This window comes from Rhinoderma darwinii, chromosome 5 (genome assembly GCF_050947455.1).
Source record: "Rhinoderma darwinii isolate aRhiDar2 chromosome 5, aRhiDar2.hap1, whole genome shotgun sequence".
Taxonomy (NCBI): Eukaryota; Metazoa; Chordata; class Amphibia; order Anura; family Rhinodermatidae; genus Rhinoderma; species Rhinoderma darwinii.
The window spans coordinates 116268601-116281458 of NC_134691.1; the positions used below are offsets into that span (position 1 = coordinate 116268601).

Sequence of the window (12858 nt, forward strand, 5' to 3'; positions counted from 1 at the left end):
GGCACATCCGCAGGAGTTGGAGGAGGCTGCTAGTGATGTAGAACAGCCAGGGGGATGTCAATCAAAATCTGGGGGGGGGGGCATTCAAATCAATCAGTAGAGCTACAAAAAGTGTAGATGTAGCCCTGGCCTTATTAGGTCATATGGATGTCATAAAGGGATTAGTCTACATGAGAACTTCCTTTTCTAACAAGAGAACTCCTGCTCTAGACCCTAGCGACAGCAGAGAACCAATGCATGTAGTGGTTCTTTAGAGAACCCACTAGAGATGGCACATGACTGCAGTGGATCCTAATTGGTTCATGCACTTTTGGAACATGTCATCTCCCCATGTCATTATGTTGCTTTTTAACTGGTCAAAGATAAAGTTTTATTAGAAAATGTCCATCCAGCCAGTAAAATTATGTATATTTAAAAACATTTCAGTAACTGCTAGTAGTGTTTCTATGGCATATTATCTGACTGACTTTGAACAACTAATGGCAAACAAAATAAAATAAAAAAAATTAAATTCTTGCACAGGTGAAATAAACACTTCTTCAAATCACAAAGCCAAGACTGTTTTTGTTTCCAACAAACAGCATTAACCCCTTAATGACCAGCCATTATTTTAGACCTTAATGACCAAGCCATTTTTTACGTTTTTCCATTCAAAGAGCTATAACCTTTTTATTTTTGCATCGACATAGCTGTATAAGGTCTTGTTTTTTGCGGGACAAGTTGTAATTTTTAATAGCACAATTTTGGGGTACACAGATTTTAGTGATTAACTTTTATTAACTTTTTTTGGGGGGGGGAATAGAAAAAAAACAGCAATTTCGCCACACTTTTTTGCGTTATAAATTTACGCCGTTTACTGTGTGGTATAAATAACACAATAACTTTATTCAGTGGGTTGTTGCGATTGCAACTATACCAAATTTGTATAGTTTCTGTATGTTTTACTACTTTTACACAGTGAAAACCCTTTTTTTTTTCAAAATTATTTGTTTTTGTGTCTCCATATTTGAAGAGCCATAACGTTTTTATTTTTTTGCCGATGCAATTGTATGAGGGCTTTTTTTTGCGGCACGACTTTTTATCGGTACCATTTTGGAGTAGATGCGACTTTTTGATCACTTTTTATCACATTGTTTTTAAGGCTGGATTCAAAGAAAACAGCAATTTTTGCATGTTCTTTTTATTCTATTTTTTACGACGTTCACCGTGCGGGTTAAATGATGTAATAAGTTTAGAGTTGGGGTTGTTACGGACGCGGCGCTACCAAATATGTGTAACTTTTTTTACTTTATTTTGTTTGTTAATAATAAAGCAGTTTGTAAGGGGGAAAAGTGGGGTTTTCATAATTTTTTTTTCACTTTTTATTAAACTTTTTTTTTAACTTTTTTACTAGTCCCACTAGGGGACTTCACTATGCAATTATCCGATCACATTTATAATACGCTGCAATACTTGTGTAAAACGGACAGGCATCTGCTATGTCATGCCAGAGGCATGACCTAGCAGGCATACACTACAAGCAGACCTGGGGGCCTTTATTAGGCCCCCGGCTGCCATCGGAGACACAGACGCTGGGCGATCTTATCGCCGGGTGCCGGTGGGTTGAGAGGGAGCTCCCTCCCTCTCTCCAAAACCACTCAGATAGCACACTATTGAGAGCCGCATCTGAGTGGTTAAACGGGTGAGATCAATACTAATATCGATCTCACACGTTCGTGCAGGGATGCTCCCAGCCCTCAGCTACCTCTGGCTGAGAGCAGGGAGATTTAACGGCTCCCTTCTATGTTTATTTATTTCGATGCAGTGATGTAAAAAGGCTATTGCATCGGAATAAAGCCCATTAGTGACCGACGTAAAAACACTATGGGGCGGTCACTAACGGGTTAAAGCAGATCTGTAAGCATAATATCCTGCCCTACGTAATGGCAACATATTACAGCTACAGGTCTATACTTCTAGTAGCCAAAATGACACAATAGAATGTTGTGCCGTTCGGATAATTTAATTGTTGAAATAATACAGTGGACTCCTAGTTAAGAGTCCACTGTATTTCCCCTAAGGCATGTGATTGACAGGCTGCTCTGTATACGTGGAGGATACACAGCATCCTGTCAGTCACTGCAGAGAGGGGCAGGGTGAGGCAGAGAGAGGTGGGGGGACCAGCTTTGAACAAAAAAAATGATTTCACGTCATGAGATGTCCATGCTACATGTGTCTATGTGTGGCCACCCAGTGGTTGTGATGTAAGTTATAACTTGTCAGGAGTTTCATGAGAAATTAGAGTCCTTAAAATGTAGCTAAACGTTCGACAAACTTCTAACATGTCATAGTGACATGTCAGAAGTTTGTATTGGTGGGGGTCCGAGCTTGGAGGCCCCCACCAATCGCTAGAACGAAGCAGATGAACAGTTCGTGTGAGCGCTCAGCTGCTTAGTTTCTGTTCGGCTTTTTCCGGAAATAGTCTATGAGCCCGTACTCCGATACATTGGCTTTCCGGAAAAAGCCGAACAGAAACGAAGCAGCTGAGCGCTCACACAAACGCTTCAGCTGCTTCGTTCTAGCGATTGGTGGGGGTCTCCGTGCTCGGACCCCCACCAATACAAACTTCTGACATGTCACTATGACATGTCAGAAGTTTGTAGAAAATTTAGCTATGCTTTAACCAAATTCAAGCAAGGTAAGGGTGGACACATCTGTAGCTAAAACAGAAGTGACCGCTACTATATAAATTCAATTCAGTGAACCAAATTAGATTGAACAGCAACCAGGATTCTATGTTGCAAATAAACTTGACGACAATAATGTGTTTTTGGAATATTCTCATGTGACAAATAAAACACACGACAATCAATGTGTGGCAAAACTGCACGCGTTTTACCGTGAATAAGGGCTAATTTTTCTGAGAATTTTTGGCTGTACATTGAAAACTGCATCAAAAATTTAATTGCAATGCGGTATTCGTGTTTTTTACATGTGAAACTGTTCCACCTGTAAAAACTGCACATACAAAAACCGCATTGCAGACTGAGGCAATTCACGTTCTTTTTTGTCACATTTTTTTTAAGCATTTCTTACAGCGCGGCCAAAAACGTCTCATGTAAATGCACCCATACTGTTGTTTTGTAATTCACAGGTTGTACATGGCATGTGAGAATACACCATAAGGCCACTTTCACACAACAGTATTTTCGTTAATAGCCAAAACCAGGAGTGGATGCAAATACGGAAGAGATGCAAACCATTACATTATACTTTTTCTGTTTGGGTTCCACTCCTGGTTTTGGCTCACAATACTGGTGTCAAATGCTGACCAAGTTAAGGCCTCATGCACACGAACGTATTTTTTTCCTCCCGTAAATACTGGCGTAAATACGGGTCCTTGGTCACACGTATTTGACCCGTATTGCACCAGTATTTACGGACCCGGGCCCGTAAATACGGGTCCGGTGTCACCAGTATTCCACCCGTATTTACGGGCACGTTTTCGTTGCAAAATTGCACTGAAATAATCGGCAGCCCCTTCTCTCTATCAGTGCAGGATAGAGTGAAGGGACAGCCCTTTCCGGAGTAAGGCTGGGTTCACACGACCTATTTTCAGGCATAATGGAGGCATTTTACGCCTCGAATTACGCCTGGAAACAAGGCTCCAATACGTCAGCAAACATCTGCCCATTCATTTCAATGGGTTTGCCGATGTACTGTGCCGACCTGTCGTTTTACGCGTCGCTGTCAAAAGACGGCGCGTAAAATAACAGCCTCGTCAAAGAAGTGCAGGACACTTCTTGGGACGTAATTGGAGCCGTTTTTCATTGAATCCAATGAAGAACAGCTCCAAATTACGTCCGTAATGGACACCCCGCAAAACGCGAGTACGAGCAATTGCGTCTGAAATTCAGGAGCTGTTTTCTCCTGAAAACAGCTCCATAATTTCAGACGTAAATGCAGTTATCGTGTGCACATACCCTAAAAGTAAAAGAAATTCATACTTATCCGGCCGTTGTCTTGGTGACGCGTCCCTCTTTCGACATCCAGCCAGACCTCCCTGGATGACCCAGCAGTCCATGTGACCGCTGCAGCCTGTGATTGGCTTCAGTGGTCACATGGGCTGAAACGTCATCCCAGGAGGCCGGACTGGAGGAAGAAGCAGGGAGTTCTGGGTAAGTATGAACGTCTTTTTTTTTTTTACAGGTTGATCTATATTGTGATCAGTAGCCACTGTCCAGGGTGCTGAAAGAGTTACTGCCGATCGTTTAACTCTTTCAGCACCCTGGACAGTGACTATCCCCTGACATCACCTAGCAACGCTCCCGTAATTACGGGTGCACACACGTAGCCTCCCGTAATTACGGGAGCCCTATAGACTTCTATGGGCCTGCCCGTGCTATTATTACGGCCTGAATTTGGACATGTTCTATATTTTTCAATGGCACGGGCACCTTCCCGTAAGCATGCGGGGAGGTACCCGTGGCCAATAGAAGTCTATGTCTAGTAATTACGGGCGTTTTTACGTTCGTGTGCATGAGGCCGAAGAGTGTTAAAAAAAAAACAGCGATCTGCCCCTTTTTAGACCCTTTTGTGCCCACTGACCAGTGATCACCCCCTTTGGTGCCCACTGGTTATCAAATATATAATTATATAATTTCAGTCACCAACAGTGTCCTTCTGTCCTACTGTGATCTGTGCCCAGCTATCACCTGTCGCAGTACCCTGTCGCCATCACCCTGCTGTGTCCCTAGATTGCCCACTGCTCGAGTTCTCTGTTAGGTAGCAATGCCACGTCTCATTTAGTTTTTCCCCTGGTAGGTAGGGTACCCTTACTCATTGAATACAGCAGGGTTACTGGTCTGTTCTCATTCCCCAGTTGAGAGTAGCACTGTTTATTTTTTGTTAAAAAAATATTTTTTACAGCCCCCTCAGGCATTCAAATTGGCACTACGGGTTTCAGCCCCATTGATTATTATAACTTTTTTTTTTCGGACGCCCTTTTAGATTTAATGGTCCAGCAGACCAACATCTATGCAGAACAGTTTATCACCCAGAACCCTGACTCTTTTTATGGGAGAGGCCAAAATTGGACACCCACAAACGCAGTGGAATTGCAGAAGTTTTGGGGTTTATTTTTAAGCTTTGGTCTCGTAAAAAAGCCCAGTATTAGAGACTATTGGTCCCCTGATATTTTATATAACACCCCCTTTTACCGCACAGTAATGACAAGGATGCGATATCAAGCCATCCTAGAGCTTCAAGGGTAGACTGAACTTCAGGCAGTATCTACCCAATAAAAGAGCCTGGTACGGCTTAAAACCGTACAAACTATGTGAAAGTGCCACAGGTTACACCTACTCTTTTAGGGTTTATGAGGGGAAAGACTCCCATATAGATCCCCCAGAATTCCCCCCCCCTTCCTAGGAATTAGTGGAAAGATTGTATGGGATCTTGTTCATCCTCCACTCGGCAAAGGATATCATTTATATCTGGACAACTTTTACAATAGTGTCCCATTGCTAAAAGTTCTCTCGTCCAGATCCACCTTGGCGTGTGGAACAATCCGCAAAAATCAGAAGCGCCTCCCCAAAACTTTGCTGAGTCAGATTCTAAAATTAGGAGAGAGCAGAGCTGTCTGCAGCGACGATCTGCTCCTCCTGAAGTATAAGGGTAAAAGGGACGTCCTTTTACTGACCAGCATTCATGACAGCAGATGCAGCCTTGTCCCTGTTCTTGCATCCATCACTCAAGTTCCCAAACCATTTTGTGTCCAGGGATACAACAAATATATGGGTGGCGTCGACCTGTCTGACCAGGTCATAAAACCATACAGCGCCATGCGCAAGACCAAGGTATGGTATAAAAAGCTGTCCGTGCATCTTACACAGATGGCTTTATACAACGCCTTTGTCCTCTGCAGATATGCTGGCAGTAGATACGTTCCTGCAATTTCAGGAAAAAGTTATCAAGGCCCTGATATTTGCTGACCAGGTAGGTGAGGGCAGTTCTGCTGGTTCTTCCGTCAGCAGGATAATTCTCGGCCAGCATTTCCCCACAGAAATCCCCCCCCACTGAAAAAAAACAGAAGCCCCCCAAAAAATGCTGTGTGTGTTTGTCCCACAAATCCCGGACTGTGCATGAAACAATGTTTCAAAATATATCATAGCTCCTTGGATTTTTAATTTATTTATTCTTCATTCACCTTTTCTGTCTCCCATATTGACCATGACAAATTTTTTATTTTTTTTTACTGACCAGACCCATTTAAAATTTGATTATTTAAAATTTGAAAAAACCACCTAAAACAAAACTAAAAATTATCACTATACCAAGAACTCGAGGGAGTGTCTTTCTCACCTAGGTTGCAAATCTGGGTGAGAGGAATAAATCCAGATGAGATTGGTTTTCTCAGCAAATCTTTTTTTGCTGAGGCCTTTGATTTACTTTTTGGGCTGGATTTTATGGAATGGTGGGTAGGTTGATAGTGGGACCTGCCATTCCCTCTCCCTCCATTGCGGATTTTCCAGGTTGTCCTCCTAAATTACTAAAATTAAATAATTTCTTATTATACCCCTAGATGAATCCCTAGAGGGTTGTCACTTCACAAATTAAAAATTCTCACTATACCCCTAGATGAATACCTTGAAAGGTGTTACATTACAATCTAAACCTTCTCACTATACCGCTAGATGAATTCTTGAGGGGTTTAGTTTCCTAAATGGGGTCACTTTTCTGGGTTTCTAATGTTTCGACACCCCAGAGCCTCTGTTTTCATGAGACAGGGCAGTAAATGCCATCGTAGCAGGCCTCAGATGTTGCATGGTGCTCTTTAAATTCTGAGCCTGTGGGTGCTTTTTCTCCTTTAACTCCTTGTAAAAATGATGAATTTGGAGCTAAAGCAATATTTTCTTTGAAAAAAATTAAATGTTCTATTTTTACTGCCCAGTGTATGAATCACCTGTGGGGTCAAAATGCTCACTATACCACTTGAAAAATTCTTTGAGGGGTGTAGTTTACCAAATGGAGACACTTTTGGGGGGTTTCCACTGCACTAGTACCTTTACAAATGCGACATGGCGCAGAGAATTCAATCCAGCAAAATCAGCGCTCCAAAAGCTAAATGGCGTGCCTTCCATTCCGAGTCCTGCCACTTTACCAAACAGCAGTTTATGACCACATGTTTGGTATTTCCGTACTCTGTAGAAGTTGCTTTACAAATGTTGGGGTGCTTTTCCTCATTTATTTGTTGAAAAAATTTAACATTTTGAGGTAAATCTCCATCTTATTGGAAAATAATGTAATTTTTCATTTTCACTGCCCAATTCTAATGAAATCTATGAAACACCTGTGGGGTCAAAATGCTCACTACACCCCTAGATGAATTCCTCAAGGGGTGTAGTTTCTAAAATGGGGTCTTTTTCAGGGTGTTTCCTTTGTTTCGGCACCACAAGACCTCTTTTAACCTGACATGGTGCCTGAAATATAATCTAAGAAAAGAAAGGCCCTAAAATCCACTAGGCGCTCCTTTACTTCTGGGGCCTTTGTTTCAGTCCATTAGCACACTAGGGCCACATGCGGGACATTTCTAAAAACTGCAGAATGAGGGCAATAAATATTCGGTTGTGTGTCTCTGGTAAAACCTTCAGTATTACAGGAAAAATTGATTAAAATGTAATTTCTACAATGAAATGTGCAAATTTTCCTTCCACTTTGCTTTAATTCCTGTGAAACGCCAAAGGGTTAAAAAAAAACTTTCTGAATGCTGTTTTGAATACTTTGAGGGGTGCAGTTTTTAAAGTGGGGTGATTTGTGGAGGTTTCTAATATACAAGGCCCTCAAAGCCACTTCACAACTGAACTGTACCCTAAAAAAATGGGCTTTTGAAATTTTCTTGAAAATGTGAGAAATTGCTGCTAAACTTATAAGCCTTGTAACATCCTAGAAAAATAAAAGGATGTTCAAAAAACGATGCCAATCTAAAGTAGACATATTGGAAATGTTAGCTAGTAACTATTTTGTGTGGTATAACTATCTGTCTTACAAGCAGATACATTTGAATTTAGAAAATGCTAATTTTTTGCAAATTTTCTGAAAGTTTTGGTGTTTTTCACAAAAAAATATTGAATATATCGACCAAATTTTTACACTATCAAAGTACAATATGTCACGAGAAAAGAATCTCGGAATCGCTTGGATAGGTGAAAGCATTCCCATGTTATTACCACATATATAGTAACACACGTCAGATTTAAAAAATGAGGCTCTGTCATTTGGTCCAAAAGTGGCTGTGGCGGGAAGGGGTTAAAGCATTAGACACTTTTCTCTTCCTTGCGCCACCCATGGCTGGTGAAAATTGCACTAATATTTTGTAAGTTAATAAATGTGCAACATTTTATGATTGCTCTTAGCTATGCCCCTTTTTCTAGATACTTTTCAAACCTGTCAAGGAAAGAGCAAAAATTGTCCAGAATAAATTTGGCGCAGACCATGTGTAACTTTTTTAGTGCAATTTCCACCAGAATTCTGTCACAATTTGCTTTTGAAAAATCTCCCCCAATAAGTACAGGAAAGTGCAAGGGCAATATGTATATTCTACACTTGAAGTTCTATTAGAAATCTGCTTACAAATTCTATATATATGCTACATACCTTTCAAAACCAAAATGGAGACACTTTTGGGGGGTTTCCACTGCACTAGTACCTTTACAAATGCGACATGGCGCAGAGAATTCAATCCAGCAAAATCAGCGCTCCAAAAGCTAAATGGCGTGCCTTCCCTTCCGAGTCCTGCCACTTTACCAAACAGCAGTTTATGACCACATGTTTGGTATTTCCGTACTCTGTAGAAGTTGCTTTACAAATGTTGGGGTGCTTTTCCTCATTTATTTGTTGAAAAAATTTAACATTTTGAGGTAAATCTACATCTTATTGGAAAATAATGTAATTTTTCATTTTCACTGCCCAATTCTAATGAAATCTATGAAACACCTGTGGGGTCAAAATGCTCACTACACCCCTAGATGAATTCCTCAAGGGGTGTAGTTTCTAAAATGGGGTCTTTTTCAGGGTGTTTCCTTTGTTTCGGCACCACAAGACCTCTTTTAACCTGACATGGTGCCTGAAATATAATCTAAGAAAAGAAAGGCCCTAAAATCCACTAGGCGCTCCTTTACTTCTGGGGCCTTTGTTTCAGTCCATTAGCACACTAGGGCCACATGCGGGACATTTCTAAAAACTGCAGAATGAGGGCAATAAATATTCGGTTGTGTGTCTCTGGTAAAACCTTCAGTATTACAGGAAAAATTGATTAAAATGTAATTTCTACAATGAAATGTGCAAATTTTCCTTCCACTTTGCTTTAATTCCTGTGAAACGCCAAAGGGTTAAAAAAAAACTTTCTGAATGCTGTTTTGAATACTTTGAGGGGTGCAGTTTTTAAAGTGGGGTGATTTGTGGAGGTTTCTAATATACAAGGCCCTCAAAGCCACTTCACAACTGAACTGTACCCTAAAAAAATGGGCTTTTGAAATTTTCTTGAAAATGTGAGAAATTGCTGCTAAACTTATAAGCCTTGTAACATCCTAGAAAAATAAAAGGATGTTCAAAAAACGATGCCAATCTAAAGTAGACATATTGGAAATGTTAGCTAGTAACTATTTTGTGTGGTATAACTATCTGTCTTACAAGCAGATACATTTGAATTTAGAAAATGCTAATTTTTTGCAAATTTTCTGAAAGTTTTGGTGTTTTTCACAAAAAAATATTGAATATATCGACCAAATTTTTACACTATCAAAGTACAATATGTCACGAGAAAAGAATCTCGGAATCGCTTGGATAGGTGAAAGCATTCCCATGTTATTACCACATATATAGTAACACACGTCAGATTTAAAAAATGAGGCTCTGTCATTTGGTCCAAAAGTGGCTGCGGCGGGAAGGGGTTAAAGCATTAGACACTTTTCTCTTCCTTGCGCCACCCATGGCTGGTGAAAATTGCACTAATATTTTGTAAGTTAATAAATGTGCAACATTTTATGATTGCTCTTAGCTATGCCCCTTTTTCTAGATACTTTTCAAACCTGTCAAGGAAAGAGCAAAAATTGTCCAGAATAAATTTGGCGCAGACCATGTGTAACTTTTTTAGTGCAATTTCCACCAGAATTCTGTCACAATTTGCTTTTGAAAAATCTCCCCCAATAAGTACAGGAAAGTGCAAGGGCAATATGTATATTCTACACTTGAAGTTCTATTAGAAATCTGCTTACAAATTCTATATATATGCTACATACCTTTCAAAACCAAAATGGAGACACTTTTGGGGGGTTTCCACTGCACTAGTACCTTTACAAATGCGACATGGCGCAGAGAATTCAATCCAGCAAAATCAGCGCTCCAAAAGCTAAATGGCGTGCCTTCCCTTCCGAGTCCTGCCACTTTACCAAACAGCAGTTTATGACCACATGTTTGGTATTTCCGTACTCTGTAGAAGTTGCTTTACAAATGTTGGGGTGCTTTTCCTCATTTATTTGTTGAAAAAATTTAACATTTTGAGGTAAATCTACATCTTATTGGAAAATAATGTAATTTTTCATTTTCACTGCCCAATTCTAATGAAATCTATGAAACACCTGTGGGGTCAAAATGCTCACTACACCCCTAGATGAATTCCTCAAGGGGTGTAGTTTCTAAAATGGGGTCTTTTTCAGGGTGTTTCCTTTGTTTCGGCACCACAAGACCTCTTTTAACCTGACATGGTGCCTGAAATATAATCTAAGAAAAGAAAGGCCCTAAAATCCACTAGGCGCTCCTTTACTTCTGGGGCCTTTGTTTCAGTCCATTAGCACACTAGGGCCACATGCGGGACATTTCTAAAAACTGCAGAATGAGGGCAATAAATATTCGGTTGTGTGTCTCTGGTAAAACCTTCAGTATTACAGGAAAAATTGATTAAAATGTAATTTCTACAATGAAATGTGCAAATTTTCCTTCCACTTTGCTTTAATTCCTGTGAAACGCCAAAGGGTTAAAAAAAAAACTTTCTGAATGCTGTTTTGAATACTTTGAGGGGTGCAGTTTTTAAAGTGGGGTGATTTGTGGAGGTTTCTAATATACAAGGCCCTCAAAGCCACTTCACAACTGAACTGTACCCTAAAAAAATGGGCTTTTGAAATTTTCTTGAAAATGTGAGAAATTGCTGCTAAACTTATAAGCCTTGTAACATCCTAGAAAAATAAAAGGATGTTCAAAAAACGATGCCAATCTAAAGTAGACATATTGGAAATGTTAGCTAGTAACTATTTTGTGTGGTATAACTATCTGTCTTACAAGCAGATACATTTGAATTTAGAAAATGCTAATTTTTTGCAAATTTTCTGAAAGTTTTGGTGTTTTTCACAAAAAAATATTGAATATATCGACCAAATTTTTACACTATCAAAGTACAATATGTCACGAGAAAAGAATCTCGGAATCGCTTGGATAGGTGAAAGCATTCCCATGTTATTACCACATATATAGTAACACACGTCAGATTTAAAAAATGAGGCTCTGTCATTTGGTCCAAAAGTGGCTGCGGCGGGAAGGGGTTAAAGCATTAGACACTTTTCTCTTCCTTGCGCCACCCATGGCTGGTGAAAATTGCACTAATATTTTGTAAGTTAATAAATGTGCAACATTTTATGATTGCTCTTAGCTATGCCCCTTTTTCTAGATACTTTTCAAACCTGTCAAGGAAAGAGCAAAAATTGTCCAGAATAAATTTGGCGCAGACCATGTGTAACTTTTTTAGTGCAATTTCCACCAGAATTCTGTCACAATTTGCTTTTGAAAAATCTCCCCCAATAAGTACAGGAAAGTGCAAGGGCAATATGTATATTCTACACTTGAAGTTCTATTAGAAATCTGCTTACAAATTCTATAAATATGCTACATACCTTTCAAAACCAAAATGGAGACACTTTTGGGGGGTTTCCACTGCACTAGTACCTTTACAAATGCGACATGGCGCAGAGAATTCAATCCAGCAAAATCAGCGCTCCAAAAGCTAAATGGCGTGCCTTCCCTTCCGAGTCCTGCCACTTTACCAAACAGCAGTTTATGACCACATGTTTGGTATTTCCGTACTCTGTAGAAGTTGCTTTACAAATGTTGGGGTGCTTTTCCTCATTTATTTGTTGAAAAAATTTAACATTTTGAGGTAAATCTACATCTTATTGGAAAATAATGTAATTTTTCATTTTCACTGCCCAATTCTAATGAAATCTATGAAACACCTGTGGGGTCAAAATGCTCACTACACCCCTAGATGAATTCCTCAAGGGGTGTAGTTTCTAAAATGGGGTCTTTTTCAGGGTGTTTCCTTTGTTTCGGCACCACAAGACCTCTTTTAACCTGACATGGTGCCTGAAATATAATCTAAGAAAAGAAAGGCCCTAAAATCCACTAGGCGCTCCTTTACTTCTGGGGCCTTTGTTTCAGTCCATTAGCACACTAGGGCCACATGCGGGACATTTCTAAAAACTGCAGAATGAGGGCAATAAATATTCGGTTGTGTGTCTCTGGTAAAACCTTCAGTATTACAGGAAAAATTGATTAAAATGTAATTTCTACAATGAAATGTGCAAATTTTCCTTCCACTTTGCTTTAATTCCTGTGAAACGCCAAAGGGTTAAAAAAAACTTTCTGAATGCTGTTTTGAATACTTTGAGGGGTGCAGCGGGAAGGGGTTAAAGCATTAGACACTTTTCTCTTCCTTGCGCCACCCATGGCTGGTGAAAATTGCACTAATATTTTGTAAGTTAATAAATGTGCAACATTTTATGATTGCTCTTAGCTATGCCTCTTTTTCTAGATACTTTTCAAACCTGTCAA

General features: G+C 39.8%; 1 protein-coding gene across 1 annotated transcript in view; it reads right to left on the reverse strand.

Moving 5' to 3' along the window:
* PIEZO2 (piezo type mechanosensitive ion channel component 2) overlaps positions 1-12858 on the reverse strand; it is a 415657-nt gene that overhangs the window by 290378 nt on the left and 112421 nt on the right. The window lies entirely within an intron of this gene.